Source organism: Zingiber officinale, chromosome 1B (assembly GCF_018446385.1).
Source record: "Zingiber officinale cultivar Zhangliang chromosome 1B, Zo_v1.1, whole genome shotgun sequence".
NCBI classification, from domain to species: domain Eukaryota; kingdom Viridiplantae; phylum Streptophyta; class Magnoliopsida; order Zingiberales; family Zingiberaceae; genus Zingiber; species Zingiber officinale.
This window is the reverse complement of record NC_055986.1, coordinates 168329842-168344368: the sequence shown is the minus strand read 5'-3', so window position 1 is coordinate 168344368 and position 14527 is coordinate 168329842. Positions and strand designations below refer to the sequence as shown.

Sequence of the window (14527 nt, the reverse complement as noted above, 5' to 3'; positions counted from 1 at the left end):
TACTACCTAGAGGATTAAGACGGGTGGCAACTAGAACGTCCTTGGAGCGCGAACCATCTCTAGCCGTACCGAGCTGGATGAAAGGTGTGCCAATGTAATTGATGTGTACTCTCCATTTTGCCTGTTTCCTTTGAGCGTAGGATTGGAATGAAAAAAGAAAAGGTTATCAAAATTCTCATCGAGTGACGACGTTAAACCCATGTCTCCATTAACGGTCGAGCGACGACCTTAAACCCCTGTCTTCATCAAATCGTCGAGCGGCGACGTTAAACCCATGTCTCCATTAACGATCGAGTAGTGACCTTAAACCTCGGTCTTCACTAAATCGTCGAGCGACGACGTTAAACCCATGTCTCTATCAACGGTTGAGCGACGACCTTAAACTCTGGTCTTCACCAAATCGTCGAGCGGCGACGTTAAACCCATGTCTCCATTAACGGTTGAGCGGCGACCTTAAATCCTTGTCTTCACCAAATCATCGAGCGGCGACGTTAAACCCATGTCTCCACCGACGGTCGAGTGACGACCTTAAACCCCTGTCTTCACCAAATCGCCGAGCGGCGACGTTAAACCCATGTCTCCACCGACGGTCGAGCAGCGACCTTAAACTCCTGTTTTCACCAAATCGTCGAGCGGCGACGTTAAACCCATGTCTGCATCAACGGTCGAGTGACGACCTTAAACTCCTGCCTTAGAAGATCATCTAGCGGAGACGTTAAAACCCAGAGTCGAGCAGTGACTATAAACCTTGGAGGTATGATCCTAGCGAATCTTTCAATACTGAAAGTATGGTTGTAATAGCCGATCGGAACTACATAGCCGAATACCAGCAGAAAGATAGCATATGAAGAAAGGACACAAAAAGATTTCATTGATAATAGGTTAAACACTGCCGAACGGTAGGAGTACATTCAAAGCTTACAAAAATATGCTCTCTACAAGTCCCTCTCTCACTCAATATAATCAAAGACTTCGTCGGGATTGGACTTGAGGAGCTGGACGTGGTCGACATCCTTGTCGGACAGAGCTTCAGAAATATGGCCATTCGTCTTCAGCTGGATAAGCGTAGCGTCGATGGTCTGCTCGAATGAGCGAACAATCCGGTTGGTCGCCTTCTCCAGAAATTAGTCCGAGCGGAGGTACTGCTGCCTCAGGACCGCGAAGCGGCTCGGTTCGACCTCCTGGTAGGCTGTCAACGCCGCCCAGGAGGCCCCCATATCCTCTTCAAGGTGCTTCACTTGATCCTGAAGCTTCGCTTCCTTAGCTGAACGGCTCTCCCGCTCGGCAACCAGGGAGCCCTCTGCCTTCTTCAGCTTCTCGGCCAACTTTCGAGCATCTTGGTTTTTCTGCTCCAGGTCGGCGATGACTCGTTGTTTCCTTTTGGAAGCCAGCTCGAGTTTATGATCGTAGGTCTTCAATTGTGCCTCGATCTGGCCCAGCCTGTTGGTCTGCTCTACCAACTTCTGCTGCTCCTCTGCAAAAAGTTGTTGGGCCCTTTTCAGGTCAGCTTGTAAGCATGTGGTCGGTGGCCCCTGGGAGGAGGAAGCTCCGGAAATCTTGAGCTTCTTCAGCTCATCCTCCACCTGAGCCAACCGTTGGCACATGGCGATGTTCTCCACCTAGAACTGCAAGCAAGCATTAGTGCCAATCGGAGGTAAATCATGAGTTGATAGTTGAGAATACTAACCTCGGTGGACATCTCCAGGTGACTATCGACAAGCGCGCCAGGGGGTTTCACCGCCACTCGTGCCCTTGCTGTAGGATCGAAAAGAATTTAGATATCTCCACAATGGTATGATATTTTTCACTTTGGGCCTAAGCCCTCATGGTTTTGCTCTTGGGCTCTACCCAAAAGGCCTCATGCCAATGGAGATATCTTTCTCTTATAAACCTACGATCTTTCCCATGTGTTTTCAATGTGAGACTATGTTTGCAACCTTGCAACCCCAACACTTGCTTCCTCCCAGACGCAGGCAAGCCGACCATGAATGTAGACTTGATGCTGAGGAGAGCTGGGCTGGTCGCCCGGTGCCAGAAGGTCCTCCGTCAGAAGGCGAAGCGTGGCAGTGATGGATTGTCTCCTGCTCGGCGCCAATTGAGCAGAGGACGACGGGCCGGAAGCTTGAGCAGGAGGGACTGGCAGGATAGCGGACCGTGTCACCTTCCGCCTAGCTGGCGACAAAGAAGTGATTGGCTGAACGACGAGCGGCTCCGATAGCTCTTCCAAAGATGGAGTCTCAAGAAGAAGAAGTATTCCTTCCAGTGTTTGTTGGAGGAGGACATTTTGTCAAAGAAGACTAAGTCGATGCGAGATTGGAACAAATAAGTACCCAGCTCGGACTGTTTGGGGTAGTAAAAGTAGTGGAAGACCTGAGGGGTCAGTGGAATGTTGTGCACTCGGAACAATACTACCACGCCGCATAGCAGGTGGAAAGAGTTAGCGACAAGCTGGGCGAGCGGGACACGGAAGTAGTTGCATACCTCGGTTATGAAGGGGTGAATGGGAAACCGAAGACCGACCACAAATTGGTCTGGGAAAAAGCAAACTGTGTCGATCGGCTGGTCATTGGGCCGGTCGGACGGGGAGGATAAAACTATTTTATGGTCGGACGGGAGGTCATAGGCGTTTATCAGACTCGCGGTGTCGCCCGTGTCGAACCGAGTCTCCATGGTAGCGTACCAGAGACCGGGAGCGGGGTCGGACGGCTGCGAGGAACTTGCCATGGCTGGGAAACGAAAAGGCAGAAGGTTCGAAGGGAAAGATGGCCGGAAAACATAGAAAGATGGAAAATACGGTGGCGGAAAAGAAGCAGCGGGAAAGCAACAATGGAGAGGGGAAGCTTACGAGAGGGAGAAGACGATTGCAGGGAGCAAGGAATCACCGCAGTAAAAAGCCGAGGATCGCCGGAGCACTGGACACAGAAGAACCACCGGGGCAAAATCGTCGGAGAGCACAAAGAAAACACATAGGAAGAAATGGCGACACTGAGGCTTTATAAAGATGGGTGCGACCGACCGGAGCCGTCCGATCTAGGGCACGGGACTCGGAGCGCACATATGTCCGTTGAATTCGAACCGCCAAACGTCACATCAGCAGCTGTCACCTCGGACGTGCGGCGGCTACGCCAGCTACACATGGCGTCCTCCCACAGGGTAGCATTTAATGGGCATGGGCGCGTGCTCGACCTTAATGGGGTGATTTACGCGAATCCCTAGGAGATTTAGGTGGCGTCAGCATTGACCGCCCAGCTCACGCTCCTCTAGAAGTGATGGTGAAAAAAGCTCACGCGTTAGTATATCAAAGTACAAAGGCTCAATGCGCCGACTGGCAGAGAGAGATCGGCCCTACATGGGCCGATCGGGATGCAACCCGTCTATCAGTTAATCGGCAAATCGGTCACCAGACTACTTGTCCAATCAGTCAGACTTGCAGCCTCCTTCGACTAGACTTGAGGAGGAGGCATGTGATCCGGTGGTAGGGTGGAGCCCTCCCAACAGGAGGTCAAGGTGGTCAATGTTCTAGGTAGACGTCCGAGCGGGTAAACTGCCTTCCCGATCAGCAGGAAGAGTAGCTGACCCGACACTTTGACATCTCGGTCAGACATCGAGCTTCCGACGCTCACAAAGCTCAGCAGGGAGGAACGAAGGCCGAGCGGTCCCCCCGCTCGACTAAGTAATGGATGCCGCCTCAACCCGACAGACACGGCTCCCCCGCTGCGGTAGGGCGGCGCCGAGTAGCAGGTCATCTGCCGAGCGGACGCTCAGCCCGACCATTGTATTACCCAGATGACAAACTGGCCGAGCGACTCTCCCGCTCGGCCCAGTAACAGACAAAAGGAGCAGTTGGCGATATCTTCCTAGGAAGCAGCGTCATCAACAGGCGGCACGGTCGGCGGCATGGTCAGACAGAGAATCGTACAGTGAAAGTTTCCACTGTTACGACAGGGATATGCTCGGGCTATTGAGGTATGACGTCATACATGTTTTTTTGATACGTCCTTTCCAGGTATACTTAGGGAAGCGTGCACATCTCGGGAAGCATGCATGCGCCTCCCGGGAGTCCTATATAAGGATCTCCAGGGTTCGACGGAGGTAGGTTCACTACTGTAATTACAGTTACGCTGTTGCTCTTTCTTCTCCACTTCATTCTTCATTCACTTGCCATTGCCTGATTTAAGCATCGGAGGGACATCGCCGGGAACCCCTCCCTGGCTTAACACTAACGATTTGTGGTTGCAGATTTAGCCTGGCGGAGATCCACGTCACTTTCAGTCAACACCCGATCAGCATGAGTGTCATCTTCACAGCGTCCGTCGACTCATCTTGGGGCAAGAACAGTAATCATGAGAAGCTACAAATCAATAATCGTTTAATTTGTGACGAGAAGCTAGGTGACAGTTCCTCATGTGTGCCAATATCCTATTTAAGCTTCCTCCTCTAGCACTAGCTCGCAAGGGAGAACCTTCTGTTGGCAGGTTTGCACACTGACTGGACATCAAATGATCCTTTGTTCATTTGGATTCAGTTTAAAAGAGAATATAAAATGCTCCTTAGAATTAGCAGGTTTTCTTTCTAATATCAGCTTCGAACTGTAACAGATTCATCAAACTCTAGATGCCCAATTAGTGGCTACCAAGGAAAAACAAGCAATGCCGAGAAGGAGAAGCTTGCAAAGGAAACCTTGGCTCACAAAATTCTAAATGAGCAAGAGGGCATCATGGATAGCTTAGCAAAAGAAGCAAGCCAGATCCAGAAGGAAGCAGAGAAGAATGCCAAGGTAATTAGCTAGGAACTGAGGATAACGATTAATTGCATATTTAATATCCAATAGAAGTAGAGAACACCAACACAATATAGGAACACATTATCAAGATGATTAATACCTAGTTACAATGTTTGGCCAATTTAATCTGGATGGTCTGATTTGCAGTATCCCATCCAAGATTCATTAAGACATGAGGCATTTGTCTGAACTATACAAGAAATTAAACACCGGTGCATTTGTCTGAACTAACTTAAAATTATGAATCTCACAAGGAGTCATTATTCTAATTTATATTTTTAGCATTGCTAATATTCTCTCTAACCTGATATTCCTTAATTTTAATAGTCCATAATTTGTCATAGTTGTAAAACTGAAATGGTAATAGAATGGGTCGATCAGTAACAATTCAGACATTATAATTGTGCATAAAAACAACAAGACACAGTTTCAGTTTTTTGATTTCTAAGTGGATAATCTTTTCATTAAAAAGAACACAGTTCAAAATAATGACATTGGATGAAGATTCAACAAGTCCTAAACCAGTTTGTAGCAAGAGTTCTCCACATAGTAATTGCAACTTTACGAGAGTTTGGGGTTCACTGAACAAGTGTAATATTTGCTCAGTTCACAACAACAAGAAGGAAATTAAGCATCATCCAGAATCTCTTGCAGCTATCACTGAAGAACTTGCTCAAGATTTCTGAAGGTGATATATTTTCTTGATGGTGTTTTAGTCGAAGTTATTCTGGCTTATGAATTTGTTTTTCTAGAGCAGGCTTCGCACTTGCTCAGATTTGGATTCTCTTCCTACTATTAATTATACTCTGTTCCATTAATTCTTGGACTCTCCCCAAAATGTCTCATGCTAATGGACATGTATTTTTTCTTTATAAATGCATGATCTTTCCCATGTGTTTTATAATGTGAGATTATATTTACAACCCTAAAAACCCAATGACAAGACAGAGATTTATTCTTCATACAGAGCTAGTTCATACAACATCACAACAACAAGACTCCAACATAGCTGACAAACAGCAAAGAAACCAAATTATTTAGCACACCAAACCAAGTTCTTCAAGCACTCGAGCACAAGCAAGGTCTGAAGGCAAAACTTGACCCACAAGAACACTGAAAGAGCAGAGTTGTCGAAGACGCATTAGGTGTTTCAGGCACACAATAAAGCGATGAGAAAGCCCTCGTAATCTCCAGAAGTCTTTTTTTCCACTACTTGTTTAAGGAGAACATTCTTCTGCTTATGAAACTTGTCTTTGATCTCCCCGAGATCTTTCTCGGCGCGCATTACGATAACGCGAGTCAGTGCGTCTTCATCTGATTTCTCGAGAGCAGCATCAAGGACCTAAAACTCAAAAACAACTCATGGTCAGAACTCATGGATTTTCAGCGCATCACACAAGAAAAACGATGTCCATTATGCCAAGTTAGAACTCATGGTTAATCTGTCCACCTCGACAAAGTACAAGTGGGGATCGATGATGCAAGCAACCGCTGCTTGGAGTGCCAGTGCAAATTCACCTGTAGATTTACCAGCCAAAGCCTGATCAAAGTATAAAAAGACTTAGTTCCCTAGAATAATTTCAGCTACAAGAACTCGAGCGGTTGTAGTTCAAGATTCAATTGAGACCTCTTGAATCGAAGTACCATATTCTTCTCTGTAGCTATTGAAAGTAGCATTAACCTGTGCCTTGCCTCTAGTACCCACGATTCTTATGATTTCGCTATGGTTCAGTTCATTATCCTTTATATGCTTTTGCAAAATCTTGGCTTCTGATTTAGCTAACCTCGCATCAATATCCTTTCCATCGTAGTGGTATGTGCTTACGAGTGCAAAGAGTAGCTGCAAAAAGTGAAACTTCAGAGTCTTGCAACTTCATAGTAGATAGTAGTAATGTTTTCAGAGCAACATACCTTGCGCAAATCTCCATCAGTGTGAGCAGCCACATCTTCTTCCAGAGAGCACCGATACTTAGCTTGGTACGCCTTTTTCACAGCTAGAAGCTCGTTTGGCGAGTTGACGCATGCAATTTCTATGATCACACGGGGATTAAAAATCTTCTTCAAGGCAATATAAGCCATCACAGCCTCTCTCTCAACTGGTTCAAAATTCCAGCGGTACACTGCTTTCTGATGAGTCAAATATAATCACATCTAAGTTCATGTCGATCTCTTCGCATTTATAAACTTTTCAAATATTTAATCATGCTGAGAGAAATTTTCCCTTTGATTTCGCTCTACCTCTCCTCTGATTCTTTTTTGTTATTCTATAGTTTATAATATTAGCTTATGTGAATGATTTTGCCGCTATAGATAAAAACTTTCATCGGACAATATAAAGGTTGAGAAAAATAACTACCTCAAAGTTTCCTGACAGTGCTGACTCGAGTTTTTTTGGTGAGATCCTCCTTGGACAATTCCTTATAAGCCAACTGAATCTGCTTTCTTTGGGTGGCATCTCTATGTGCTAAAATGCTGATCAGTGTCTGCCCGTTAACGATCCATCCTGACACATGTAGAAGTCGCGGTAAGGCTATTTAGCATAGACAAATTTTGCTTCACAGTTTCTTTACGAACTTATATATGCTATTCCAGACTACTGTATCTGAGTGAAAGAAATAGATATACTGATAACTGTAATTGCTGAAGGATTTAGAAGATATTTTGAAATCAACTATAATTTTCAATCAATTGGGGATCATGAGATACTACTAAGTGTTACTCATGATTGATTCATAATTAATAGTTAATTATAGATGACCAACATAACCAGGAACCTATTGGATTACACGCACTATGGGTATGTCTTAAAGACCTAAGAATAAGTTGAGAATAAGATTCTCAAAGAGAGAGAGGGATTAAGTTTGGTTAGATTAAACAAAGAACAATTATGAAAAATATTTGTCATGACGGAAGGACTAATGGGGCATTCCTCTTGTAGGTAAATTGTGTCTACTCATGTGACATGGGTTTGGTTTTGGTTAATACCTCTTGTAGGTGGATTAAGCCAATACATATAATGTGGGCTTAAGTTTGGGCTTCGGCTTGGGTTATGACTTATTCCCTAGTCTTAACAAAGAGACTTATAAATACCTCTATATATACAATAAGAGGATTAAGATTTTCTTAGGCTACGTTTGGTTGGGCGTAATGTAATTGAGCTTGTAATGTAATCAAATTTGTAATGTAATGTAATGTAATCTTGATTACATTACTACGTTTGGTAATGAAATGTATGTAATCTTTGATTACAAAGGTGATTACATTCTTTTGTTTGGTGTTCATTATTTTTATAAGGAATGTAATTCGTATTATTATAAAATGACAAAAATATCCTATGACTTCTACTAGCGGGCGCTACATTTCTGTCGGAGCTTGCGGCGGCCGCCGCCGGTCGTCAAGGTATGTCGCCGCCGGCCGTCGCCTGTCGCCGTCGGTCGTCGGCCGCCGGCCGTCGACCGCCACCGGTTGCCGATCGTCGCCGGCCGTCGCCCGTCGCCCGTCGGCGGTCGCCGGGGGGGGGGGCGGTGGTGGGCGGTGGCAGTGGCGGCAGGCGAAGATGGGCGGCGACAGACTAATGGTATATTTGACATTCAAATTTTTGTTAAAAGGTGACCTCGTAATGTAATCGGATTACAATGTGTTTGCTTTGTAATCCAGATTACAAAATTTCATTACATTTTGTAATCCAGATTACATTACATTACAAGTTAAAAATGAAACCAAACAAAATAATCAGCCTTGTAATGTAATCTGGATTACATTATAAGGCAGATTACACCCTACCAAACGCAGCCTTAATGTTTTTTTCCTTCTCTTGTTATTGGTGTGCCGCCCCTTCAAGAGCCGCTGCCCTCTCTCCCTTGTCACCGACCCTTTTCATGACTCCTGCCAAAAGTTGGCCGAACCTGTCTTTACAATTGTCCCATAGTGTGTGGCCAACCCTTCCTTCTTCTTCCGACCAAAAGGTGGCTAGAATTCTTGGAGCACCACCGAATCTACAAGGGAGCACCACCAGACCTCCTTTTGGTGCCACTGGGTTGCAATTGTCAATAGACACCAAATTGAGACGTGGGTTTTTCTTTTCTCTCGTGTCGTCTCCTCCTTTTGGCTAGTAAGAGATGCAACTTGTGGCTTTGGGAAGTCGTCTTGAAGACAGCTCGGCATGAATATCGATAGAGACAAATCTTGCAAGATTTGCTAGTTGATGCCGTTTTCGTTAAATATCATCCGATAGGTATAATTCCTAAACGAAGTCTTAATCTACGGATATGTCTTACACATGTGTGTTCTTGTGGTTGTGTATGATGTGTGTTGTAATAATTTAGAAAATTATTATGTTTACACTACATGTTTTTCGAAAACATATTTTTGCATACTCATAGAAAGACTAACACAGTCACCTGACTCCATGGGCTCAACTCCCTTGACACATTGGTCTGCTTTGTTAGATCAACTCGCCCAATTCCTCCAATCAGTCTACCCGACACCCAACTCAGTTTCATCGATCTAACAGACTCACATTATTTGACTCGATCCCTCTTAGTGGGTTAGGTTCTTTGGCCCAAGTAACTCTAAAAATATATTTATTTAATAACTATTTTTAATTAAATAAATAAAGATAAATTTATCAATAAAATATTAAAAATACTAACTAATTTGACAATAAATAATAATAATATTATTAATATATATTTTAATTATTATTTTTTTTCAAAAAAAAATATCAATTAATTTTAAGTTCGCTAAAGGAAAGTCTTGATCCAATAATAAAATTATTATTGTATAACCTAGAGGTAGCATGTTTAAATGGTAGAAATAGTCACTGCGTACAATGAAATTCTGTATTAGCGAGAGCTTTTTATATTGAGTTGTTTTTATTTAGGGGTGTTAAAAATGAATTTGACCCGACGACTCAACCCGAGTCGACCCGAAAAAAAAATCAGATTCGGATTGGGTATTTTCGGATTTGGGTCGGGTTCGGATTGGAGGGTTAAAAATTTTCAGATTAGGTCGAGTCAGGTTCGGGTTGACCCGAGTTGACCTAAATATAGGGTTTAGTGGATTTTTTAAGATTAAATCAAATTTTATTTTGAAAATTAAGATGTTTTTATGTTTGTTAATATTATGTTTATGTGATAATGATGGAATATTGAGATAAAAGTGAATAATTATAAGAAAAATAGTATAAAAAAATTATTTTGAATCAAATTTTACTGTTATTCGGGTTGGGCTTAGGTTAGTCGGGTTCAAGTTCGGATTTAAATATTTTGGGTTGAACTCAGGTTCAGGTCAAATTCAAATTGGATTTAAAAAAATCCAACTCGACCTAATCCGATCCGATCCATTGAACATAATATTTTTATAAAAAAAATCAATATAACCAATAAATATTTTAAATTTATTAACCATACTTAACTTTTATTAAAAAATTAAAAATTCCAGATCTAATTTTAATAAAAAAAATAAAAAAATTAAAAACCAAATATAACTTAAAGTAAAAAAAAATTAAGTTATCAATCAAACTAAAATTTAACGTGTAAAAAATTAAAAACTATTAAATTTAATTTTAACCTACAAAAAGTAATCAAATCTAAAAAATTAAAAATTACCTATTAAAATAAATCTTGATTAAAATTTATTTAAATCATAATTTTAAATATTAACCTTGAGCATGCCTCGGCAATCAACAAGACGGATTCAAAGCAGCAAACTCATCAAGTTAAGAGAAAGTGAAAACCTTGGCAGGCCTTGTGGATGGCCTCGGCGTCCTCAGCCGGGGAAGGAACTGGCTTGGGAACAGTGAGCGTCGCCATGGTCAAACCTTCTCTTGGTTTTGGGAAGAAAAAGGCCTACCACTGATCGGAGGAAGATGAGAGACCATCAAACTATGGAGCGCATTTATAGAACTTTTTTCAGAGCACTCAGAGTCTACGAGCTTTAATTTGCTGATATCTGAGAAAACCCTTAAAAATCAAGGCATTTGATAAATTGTCTATGTCAGTATTATTATTGTCCATTTCTCAGAGTCTCCATTTCTCTGAGTCTCCATTTCTCTCAACCCATCCAAGCAGAGGATTATATTACCTATCTAATTGAGATTAAATATGTCTTTATTTAATTGACTATGTTATTATTAGTGTTATATGTAGCTGGGTCGTATATTATTATCATTTTTGGTCAAGTGGTCCATAATCACCACCTTAATATAGATGAGCATTAATATCCAACAAAAAAAAAAAAAAAAAAGAAACACGAGGATGAATCAATAAATTTCAAAATAAATTATATTCTTCAATTAAAAAATTTGAAAAATAGTCATGATTAATAAAATTAAAATAATACTCTTACTTCCTAGGTTACAATTTAATTATATTTTAATTACTGAATAAACTTGGATCATATCAACTGTTTAGGAAAAATCAGAATCCTAATAAAAATATAAAAAAAGGGTTTGTTCAAATGTTACACTTTACAAGTACTTAAAAAAAATTGAGAATAAAATATAGAAAATAGTTATTGTAAGTGGAAACTAATAAGTTATCCTTTTAAGACTGAATTATGTTACTGGGGAAATAATTGATATGTTTCCCTTGATACCGAGTATTTCTTTGAGACATTGTGTAGACTTTGAGAAGAAAGAACTTTGCGAGTGACAGGTAAATGCCTATTGCTGGAAGCATGAGGAATATGGTTAGATGACAATTGACTAAACTTAGAGATTGATACTTGAAAATGTTAAACCACTTATTTCACTGAGCACAAAGAACTTCTATTTAGGCCATACCTGATATGTTTCTCTTGGTATCGAGTATTTCTGTGAGACCTTGTATAAAATTTGAAAGGGAAGAACTTTGTGAGTAGCAGGTAAGTACCTATTGCCAGAAGTATGAGGAACACGGTTTGATGACGATTTGACTAAATTTGGAGATCGACACTTGAAAATATTAAACCACTCATTGCACTGAGCACGAAGAACTTCTATTTAGGTCATACTCAAATAATTTTGTTATCTTGCTCATTAGTGAAACTACATATAGGATTAGATTGATTCATTAAGGATTATGATGAATTATTTACATACATAAATCTAGATTGCAGATTTTGCTTGAAGACAAACAAATGTTTAAGTTTAGGCTTATAATGTGTGTAAATTATGCATGTTTTAAAGCATTGTTTGACATATATTTTCTTGCTTTTCATGAGCATTACTTGTACTCTTTTGGTTCAGAGATATGCTCTTTTCTTGTTTTTCATTGATAAGAGGCATTTTTGAAGCTAAAATGGTGCATAAAATTCTTGTAATGTGGAATTAGAACAAGGAGCACGCTCTGACCATGCCCTATAACACGAGCGTGCTCCTATGGCTAAAGAAAAACAAATAATGGAGTGAAAAAAGGCTCAACCCAGGCATGATTGTGTCTCATTATCAAGCCTCATCATCGAGTCGGACATGAAGCATCTAAGAAGAAAAATGCATTCGAAAGACCATCAAATTGAAATTTCAATCAAGGAATACGTTCTAGCCATGTTCCTTAACACATTCATGTTCCTTCAGACAAAATTTGACGTAAGACGGAGTTCAAACAAAGTTTAGAGCCTCCAAAACATCCCAGTCATACTTTTTAGGCACAACCATGATAAAACTATAGAATTTCGAAGTGCAAACATGATCATGTCAGCCTCTTACTCAAACTACAAACTAAACTTGAACGACCATAACGTTCAGCTCGGTGTGAGTCACGGGACGTGCGACCTACCAAATGTAAATACTTTCAAAATCTACAAGTTTGGTTCAGAGTGAAAATTGAGAAAACTGGGTCTAAGGGGAGAAAAATCTATTTTGGAGGATCCTTGCAAATTCGGCAGATCTAGAAAGTTTGGAGAGTAAAAGGGTTAAGGAAACCCTTGTTTATGTCATCTTCGACCAGGGGCTCAGCCTTATTCATTGGAGGAGGGTTCTTCCCTTTCTAGGGAACTCTAGGACATTCATTTCTATCGTCTCGACGATCCATCCAGCATCCAAGCGAGGAACTCATCCAAAGAGGTCATCATCACATTGATAAGCATTCTCTGTCTCTTCTCAATTTTGTTTTTGAGTGGTTGATTGCCTCATTTCATGTCTCTTGATTGTATTTCTTTTGCTATGAAATAAATCTTCGAATTCTAGAAGTGGAGAGTAGCTATGATGTGAATGTTGATATGTGAACTATGTATTGTTCCTTTCCCTAGTTTATGAAATGTTTACTTCTTGTTCCTGCTTGATTGAATGCGTATGTTGAATGAATTAGGATGTGGAGAATTAGTCAACATGTAAAGGAGATGCTCTAGATTGTATAATCGTGGTGCCTCATATGATAAAGAATATCCCTTTAGCGGACTTTCTAGAGTCATCACCTTGAAAATGGAGGGCTAATTTGCTGCAGGGGATTAGCTAACTAGAGTTTAATGGGGTTGCACCAATTTGATATTATGAAGTAGAGTGTGACAGGGTAACCCTTTAAACGGACTTTCTAGCATTACCTCTTTGCTTAATAGTGTTGAATTTGTGATAGGCACTCCAGTATAATCCTCATGGGTTCGTATCGGTTATTTGGTTAGAATCCCTAAAAGAAAGTAAACATAAAGGTAGTGAGGTGAAAAATACTTAGAGCATCAACTAGCATCTAACGAAACCGAAATCTTAGAATCATTTTCCCAATCCAACTTCTACATCGCTTGCTTTCCCTCGTCTTCATCTGCTCTAGACTCTCTCTCTCTTTCTCTTGCTCTCTTATTTACATGTAATTTTGATCTTTGGCTTAAAGACGGGTTGACGAGGGTACTAGAGATGAGCGAGTCATTTTTTACCACATGTAATTTCGAGCCTAACTAGCCTTGCAACTCTATTTTTTTTAAATTTCATATTTAAGAAAGAAGTCTTATTTCTATTTTTAAAATTACGCTTCCTTTTCCTGCTATGATATTTATTTATATTATCCTTGTTTATACTTATCTAGTTGACCTTAAATTTTCCTTTATTTAAGTTGTCTATGTCCATATTATGAGTATTCCTTATCGTTGGAGTTGGGTCGCATATTATTGTCATATAGAATCACATAGTCCATAATCACAACCAAAATACAGATGAGCATTAAAGACAATAAATCCAAAATAAAATAAGAAACACGAGGATGAATCAATAAAGTATATTCTTTGATTAAAAAATAAAAACATATTTCAAAAAGTTTTTTTTTAAAAAATTAATTTTATTTTGATAATCCAGATATTTACGTCTCATGACCCAACTAGTACTCCTAATTCATCCACCAGATAAATTCGAAAACGTTCTCTTCATGCTATAATATTCATTTATATTACCCTTGTTTATACTTATTTATAAATTTCAAAATAAATTATATTCTTTGATTAAAATATCTACTTCTTACGATTGAACTAGTCTTAAAAATGAATTATTTTTCCTTCTAATTTGTCCATCAGGTGTATATATATATATATATATATATATATATATATATATATATATATATATATATATATATATATATGTCTATGTCCATGTCCGTATTTACTTATCGTTGCAGTTGTGTCGCATATTATTGTCATATAGAATCACATAGTTCAATCACCACCTAAATATAGATGAGCATTAAAGATAATAAATCCAAAATAAATAAGAAACACGAGGATGAATCAATAAATTTCAAAATAAAGTATATTCTTTGATTAAAAAATAAAAACATATTT

At 40.0% G+C, this 14527-nt stretch overlaps 1 pseudogene; it reads right to left on the bottom strand.

Annotated features, from left to right (window-relative positions):
* Positions 1-5825: 5825 nt before the first annotated feature.
* LOC121990668 lies at positions 5826-10769 on the bottom strand (annotated as a pseudogene).
* Positions 10770-14527: the final 3758 nt, after the last annotated feature.